This window comes from Ylistrum balloti, unplaced genomic scaffold (assembly GCF_031769215.1).
Source record: "Ylistrum balloti isolate Yb309-2 unplaced genomic scaffold, AGI_CSIRO_Ybal_v1 Utg370488, whole genome shotgun sequence".
In the NCBI taxonomy this organism is placed as follows: Eukaryota; Metazoa; Mollusca; class Bivalvia; order Pectinida; family Pectinidae; genus Ylistrum; species Ylistrum balloti.
Window position 1 is genome coordinate 612,378 of NW_026782318.1, and position 8,262 is coordinate 620,639.

An 8,262-nucleotide genomic window follows, 5' to 3' on the forward strand; every position below is an offset into this window, starting at 1 on the left:
CTATGTGTGCAAGGTGGGAGAACATTCTGAGATATTATTGTTTAAGCCTCCATCAGATAGCGTGGAACTGATATTGACATTATAGTGCTACCTCACTGAAGTGTACTGCTGAAAGCACCAGCACATTATACTGACAATAAATGAGACAGTCGCTACACTACCACAATGCTGAATGTTAAGCAGGGAATAGTCACTGTTAGTTTCAAAAATTTTGGTATGTCCCACCCAGCCAGAGGAGAGAATCCAAAGCTTTCCTAACTATCAGTATGGTTTTGTTTAATGTTGCTTTACATACTATTAAAAGCCAGGGTTATTTAAGGATGTGCTAGGTTCAGGTGATGGAAGAAAGCCGGGGTTCCTGAAGAAAAACCACCAACCTGTGTTCAGTACCTGGTGACTGCCCCACGTAGGCCTCAAACCTGGAAACCTTAACAACCCAGGCACCACAGCCCCCAGTTCTTACTGAGGCGAAGTATCTACTATAGGTAAAAGTAAGGCGTTGTCATAGGAGATATAAGGACTTGTATAATGTTAGATACAGTCGTACCCTGAGGGCTTAAAACAAGTCTGAAGAGTTCTGATTCTCTATCCACAACTTTGTTTTCATCTTGGTTGCGAAGAAGACAAATACCGGTATATAATTACAGGAAAAAAAGACAGCGGCAAAGATAATTTGTCAAGATGAAATTAGAATCAGATGTTAAAGATGTAATTTCCTGTGTAATAGTTTTTACAGGATGACCTTTAGATATCATTGTGGTAAGTCCTGGAGACCTTTCGTTCAAAGAATGACAGCTTTTTAAAGTCATCCAGCAATGTGAACAGGCCATTGTCTGTATAACCTTTAACATATAATAATGAAAATCGGAATTAAAATGAAAATTCTGATCAAAGGGGAGATAATTAGTAAGTAGATGACTACAGCTGAATAATATCCTTTGTTATAGATTACGTCCTCGTACCTTAATTTTTTTCATTGATTATTTATGTTTGTTGTTTGCTATGAAAATCCAATGACTGTAATATAAAAATCTACATGTTTAATAGAGATGTTGTGATCATTAGTTTGGAAATACAGAGTATAAGTAAATATATGTATATAGAAAATGGAACAAAAATATGTGACCTTTTTAATTTTCTTATAAACAAATTCAGAACCAAAGTATAGAACTATGTAGCTATTTTTAAAATAAACCTACCATGAAATAAACATGGCTCTTGAGTTTTCAGATTTGTGCGATTTGTCAAAAATATTCATAGTTATATCATTTTTTTTTTATCAGAATTTAATTCCAGAATGTGGTTACATTAATAAGAAAGGGTAAAAAGACTGATGTGAATGTTCTTCTGGTTGTGTCATATTCTACTGGTTGTGTCATACCCTACTGGTTGTGTCATATTCTACTGGTTGTGTCTTAAGAACTTTTCATTCTATTGACATTAGCAACACAAAGAAAATGTTCTGAAATCAATTAAATAGATTTGTGAGCTTACCAACATAATATACTGATATAAACTTTTGTAAAATTCCTTAAATTTTATCAGAATTAATAAACGTTGATGGCCCATGTTACTTATATAATATTCAGTTCATTGTAATGGTGAACTGATTCTGTAAAATGGCGTACTCTTAAGACAATGAATAGTGTACTGAAATCTATCCTGTTTGAGATTTTTAATACTAACACCATCTATGAGAGCATATTTTTGGATTTTAAAATAGAATTTAAATTTCATACTTACAATATATTGAAATTTTGTGTTTTATCCCATGTTTCTTTCCAATTTGAAATCAACTTCCTAATTAATAAATTAATTAGCTAATAAGGTTCACATCCATAAATGTAATGGAGGACCTTTAAAAGCCGACAGACCAGGTACCGGTTATGGATTTGTGCCAAGTTTACTGTGCTGGAAACATTCTAAAACAGTAGCAGTTATTCTACATACAGTCTTATCTTACAACTACATTATACAGTATGTACACGTAGGACACTGGTCCCTGCTATTTCAAATATAAACATGACAGACTGTTTGAACTCTTTGAACATTGATCTGTTGATTTCTACCTTACCTTTCCTATTTCATTGCTTTATTATGTCTGGCAGATCAAAGGTTTTGGTTCTGAAAACGGCATTGTCGTCACCTTTCTATGCTTATAAACAAGTCAATATATTGTAAACGTACTTATTTTGGCTGAATAAAATTGTAGAGTAATATCAATTTTAGACAAACTAGTGTCATGAGTAAGTCCAGCATTTCTAGTTATTTCTACATTACATACAATAAGAGAAATTATAGTATAATTTAATATTTTTAATACTTTAAACAAATCCTCTTATCCTGTAACAACTCTGAGGGGTCAACAAACAAATCCCACCCAAATTCAGAGCGTGGGCGTATCAGAGGGGAATTGAGAATATTGGTTACGATTCAACTGTAATGAAATATAAATAGATCGGCTTATTATCAGACATGGGCTTAATAACAGTAAACAAGACCCGCCTCCACTGCCTCAATTGGAATATTCTGGGGGCATGTTCCCCTACTCAAGCCATACAATGCTGGCAATGAGTAGTGGTAAGGGTCAGACCTACAAACAGGTGACATGCCCACAGACCAACTTTCCGCAATCGTTTCCTTGGAGTTTTTGCATGGATAGGATGGTTATAAGTATCTATGGTATGAAGGGCTGATTCAGTGGCAGTAAGGTGCCGATTAAGCAAATGTGTGAGACGAATAAACCCGTCTTGACGTTGTGACGTCACATGTGGATGCCCACACCTAGGACTGTCAGCAACCCTCCTTGTTTCCCTTAGAGGTCTAACAAGACATTCTGTAGTGTAAATATGGACACGGAAATGTCTGGCAACCTGTATTTGCCTTTCGCCTTGCATAATCATCACAATGGCCTTTTCCTGTTTCGCACTTTCGTCATAGGACATCGTCACACAATAAAATAAGGCAACATTTGATATCGGACCACATGCACTGTAACCTAGAGAATTACTTGACCGATTTTCATCATTTTTGAACGACATGTTCGCAAGATATTGCAAATAATGTCACCATGCGTTTCTTTATCCCTTGAGACTAACAACACAAGTATCAACCCCAACAAGCTCAGGATACGTTGGCAGTACGTTTATTCATCTTGTCGACCGGTTTTGCCCGAACTATGTGGGCTTCATCAGGACAACAAATGTATGAAATTTTCCCCTAAATTACGAAAATATTGGCCTTCCATTACATTCTATAGTTTCCATAACGGTTAATACAGTTCATTGTATGTTTTCTACATAAGTATATATCAGATATTGTGCCTATTAACCAATAAATCAGGAGATTCTCAATCATAAATGGATTTATCAACAATTACTGTTACAGAGTTCATAAAATTAAAAGATTCATTCGTCTAAACAAATAGTAGAAGCAGAGTTCGAATTGTTGGCTGCTTTCTCCTATTTCGGATGTGGTTGTGTTTATCCCTTAATTATATATAGAGATGGAATTATAATCAGACATGGGCTTATTAACAGGTAAATATTGTGCCTACACTATAGAAATAAGTCATTGACAACAATATATCTATTGATGGGCTTATTATCAGGCATGTGCTTATAGACAGGTGAATATTGTGTCTATGTGACATCATGCAAATAAGTCTCTAACAGCAATATATATAGATGGGCTTATTACACAACATGGGCCTATTTATAGATGTATATTGTAAATACACCATAGAATGAGTTTTTAACAATGATAGATATAAATGGGCCTATTACCAGACATTGGCCTATTACCAGACATGGGCTTATTACCAGGCATGGACTTATTGACATATAACCCATAGTATTGAAATACTCTCGAAATATTATTGGTATATTTAACTATTTTATCAAAAATTTCACACTTGATTAATTACTGTAAACATGCATGAGCACACCATATGTGCTAATTCATTATTAGGAGAACTTTCAGTAAAATTTTACAGTGCTAAATCATTTTATAGTGCAAAATCATTTCATAGTGCTAAATCATTTTATAGTGTTAAATTATTTTATAGTGCTAAATCATTTTATAGTACTGAATCATTTCATAGTGCTGAATCATTTTATAGTGCTAAATCATTTCATAGTGCTAAATCATTTTATAGTGTTAAATTATTTTATAGTGCTAAATCATTTCATAGTGCTGAATCATTTCATAGTGCTAAATCATTTCATAGTGCTAAATCATTTTATAGTGCTAAATCATTTTATAGAGCTAAATCATTTCATAGTGCTAAATCATTTTATAGTGCTGAATTATTTTATAGTGCTGAATTAAGTATGTTTACTGTACAGTATGTGGGCTTAACAAATGTTAGTTTTAATTTTTGGGTATTAAAAAATTTCAGGTATGGATCAATCATTTTGCTATAACCATCTTTTTGTACATCTGTTTACAACTTTCATGTCTATAAGTGATTCTGTCATTTTAATAAACTGTTTGTACTTCATAATATGTGCATTTAGTTTTCTAAAGAAAACAGATATGTGTTCCCAAGTTCAACACTATAACAAAAGAGCTTGGTAAGGCATTTCTACCTTAATAACATACCTACAAATAAACTGACAGACGAGAGACATACTGTTGCTTCAAAAGCCTACTATATATTAAACAATTTACCTATAGAATGTCTACACCAGTACACAAGCTACTTAGGAAGATATATAGACTACAAAACAATATAGAGACGTTGATGTATATCGTTACTTATCCATGTCAGGCATGGTTATGAATACTTAACACAGCTTTGTGGGTTTTTCTTTTGAGTAGGAACAGGTTGTGTTTTGTGTTTCAATGTATTAGAGCAAGGTTTTTGTAAAGCGTGCGTAAGGTTTATTGTTTCTTCTGATCAATAGTTCTTCAATAAGATCTGGAGAGATTGATGGTAGTTAGATCTGGTAATTATATCTGTATGTTAATAAGGTGTGGAGGACTTTTTTATCACTTTGTACAACTACTTGTATTATTATGTAGATTGTGTAGTTTATATCTAAAGTTTAATTAGCACGTATCATTTATTATTTCAAATTTACTCCCAGTCAATTAAAGTGATTATAATGTTGAAAAACACTACGAGAAAACGATATTAATTTACAGATTTTTGCAGTGTTATTAATTGGTAATATTGGATGTAAAAACCCTTTAATATCACTGTGTGGTAACAGTTAAGCTCAAGATATTGATTGAAATACATTTGACTTCAGAGACTGGAGGAAGAGAACAGAGTAGTGTGCTGTATATGTCAGCAGCCTTGCATGGCCACATGTATCTGAGGCCAAGATTAACCTTGTTACATCCAAATCTCCACTTCCTAATAATAAACTGTGTTAAATGGGGGGAAAGGTAACTCATTATTGCTGGGGGGGGGGGGGGGGGGGGGGGGAGGGGCGTGTGTGGGTGGGTGGATATGTAATTAAAGGGACATAACTCTTGTAATATTGTATGTGGTTGTAGGCTAACTAATTTATTTAAGTTGTCATGGTATGATTAGAAAAACTTGTATCAAAAGTTCTTTCATCACAAACAGATCCCTACTTTGTAGTCATGTATGGAGTTTTATTTTACTAATTGGCAAACAGTGTATCAAGGCCAGATGAATTACAGAACAGGTAGAAGTTTATCAAATTCTCTACAGTATGACTGTGAGTTATATTTTTTAGAGTGCTCATTATTTAGAATTCTTTAGATTTGTGAACAGATTACTGTAATCAGCAACAAACATCAATGGTTTATACATCCATGGCCCAACAGTTCTAATGACACTTAAGTTCCATTTGAATGATTCTGGAGATTGTACTATAGACATAATATGATCCAGGTCTTACAACATTTAAAAACAACAATATACCATTTAGAAATATTTCTGACATCAAATGTCCAAAAAAAATTTGAACTCAAAATAGTTAAACTACATTTATCCAGAAACACCGTGAATTAAATTATCTGTAAAATCTTGTGTCACCGATCAACAAGTAATTGTAAAAGTAAAGAAACAAATGCTTATAACTGTAACACAGTAACTTATGTCAGGTGGTTATATATATGTAACTCTTGTAAAAGTACATTTAAAGGAATTTATGTAACCAATGTTTTAAAATGGTGCGCAATAGAAATAGAATTAAAAAAAAAATAATAATAAAAACCAAAACAAAACCAAAAAATAGACCTCTTGAAAGTAATGAGTGCATGTGTAAGACTCTGTGTGGTAAAAATGTAAAATTTTGCAACTTCCATTTAAAACTTTTAAACAACATACAGAAAGACATATGTCTTGATTACAGTATAATTTTTTCAACTTCAGAAAAATGATATATATACAAATCCACGAATATAAATGAAATATTGTAAAAATCATACATTTTTTGTCAAGCTCAATTTTTGTGTTTTTTCAAAACAGTGCTATTTTGTGGAACTTGATTTCGTGGATAAATATAGTTCAATAAATTTACCTGTACTTATTTTAACAGTTTAAGGACATAGGAAATTATGGATTGTGATACCCACAAAAATAAATCCAACATCAAAATTCATGATTTTACAGTATCAAACAGAATTAAGTCAGAAAACAAAAAACACAAAATAATATGTTAACAGAATGTTTCAGCCAATCAGATAACAGAACACCTTGAAATATTTACAAGATGTTTCAGCCAATCAGATAACAGGAAACCTTGAAATATTTACAAGATGTTTCGGCCAATCAGATAACAGGAAACCTTGAAATATTCACAAGATGTTTCCGCCAATCAGATAACAGGAAACCTTGAAATATTCACAAGATGTTTCAGCCAATCAGATAACAGGAAACCTTGAAATATTCACAAGATGTTTCAGCCAATCAGATAACAGGAAACCTTGAAATATTCACAAGATGTTTCAGCCAATCAGATAACAGGAAACCTTGAAATATTCACAAGATGTTTCGGCCAATCAGATAACAGGAAACCTTGAAATATTCACAAGATGTTTCAGCCAATCAGATAACAGGAAACCTTGAAATATTTACAAAATATTTCAGTCAATCAGAAACAAAAATATTCCCATGACCTTATAAAGTTTAATCAAAGATCTTGATCTTGTACATACTAATAACTTCTTCTATGAAATGAATGATCTAGAAAATCAGTTTCCCCTGTCTCTGTTATCTTATGTTATCAAATTACCTTTTGTAATCCTGTTCATGATTTCTCAACCTCCTGTCACTGAGAGATGATAACGTCAAACCTGAAACAGATAAAACAGTTAGATTGTAGACAATAAGTTTCTTCTTTTAACCTTTTAAACTGACAACATGGTAATTAATTACTGCATTAACAACAAAATGACTTTAGCATATGAAACAACACAAGTGGTCAAATACACCATTCATAAAAATTGCTTCAAACCAAAGTTGGTTGATACAAAATTAGGTTCATTTTAGCCAGGAATGCTTCAGACTGATCTGGGACAGAATCAAGGCATTCCCACCAAAAATGGATTTAAGAGAATTTCCTCTATTTCCACTATTTAGCACCACCCTTCCTGCCTTAGTGGGTCATGACCTACCATTCATACAAATTGATTTCCATTCACCCAAGTATGTTTCAGACCAAATTCAGACATAATCCTGACCATGATATTTCTACTGAAGAAGGATTTTAAAGAGGATGTACAAAAGTCTGCTTCATGCTTCATACACCAAATGTGGACAGAAACCTGTTATTTCTACAGAAAAAGATTGATTTAAAGAATTCTCTCTATTTCCCCTGTTAATCCCTGCCTCTCCTGCCTCATGTGGCCGGGACCAATCGTCAAAACAAACTTGATTCCTTTCCCCCAAGAATGCTTCTGACCAAAATCAAAATCCATTTCAATCATTCATAATTTGTAACGATGTTTATAAAAAAAAACCTGACAAATGATGGACGCTGCAAAGACAACCAAGACTGTACCATGGAATAAAAATCCTTACGTGCGAAACTGTTCGAACTTTAATAACAGAACAGCAAGATTTATGTAAATGTTTTCCAGTTTTAAGCAGTGTCTCTGTCTACTGCTTAAGCAGATGAGGTATAGAAAATATTGATCTTTACTCAAGAAGCGAGTTTGAGTACTGATGTCCCTAGAAATACAGAAGACACAGAACCTATAATAATAAACTATCTCATAAACCAGTGTTAAAGTACCTTCTCCAGATTGATACCTGGTCACATGGTTGTACTAAAGTACCAA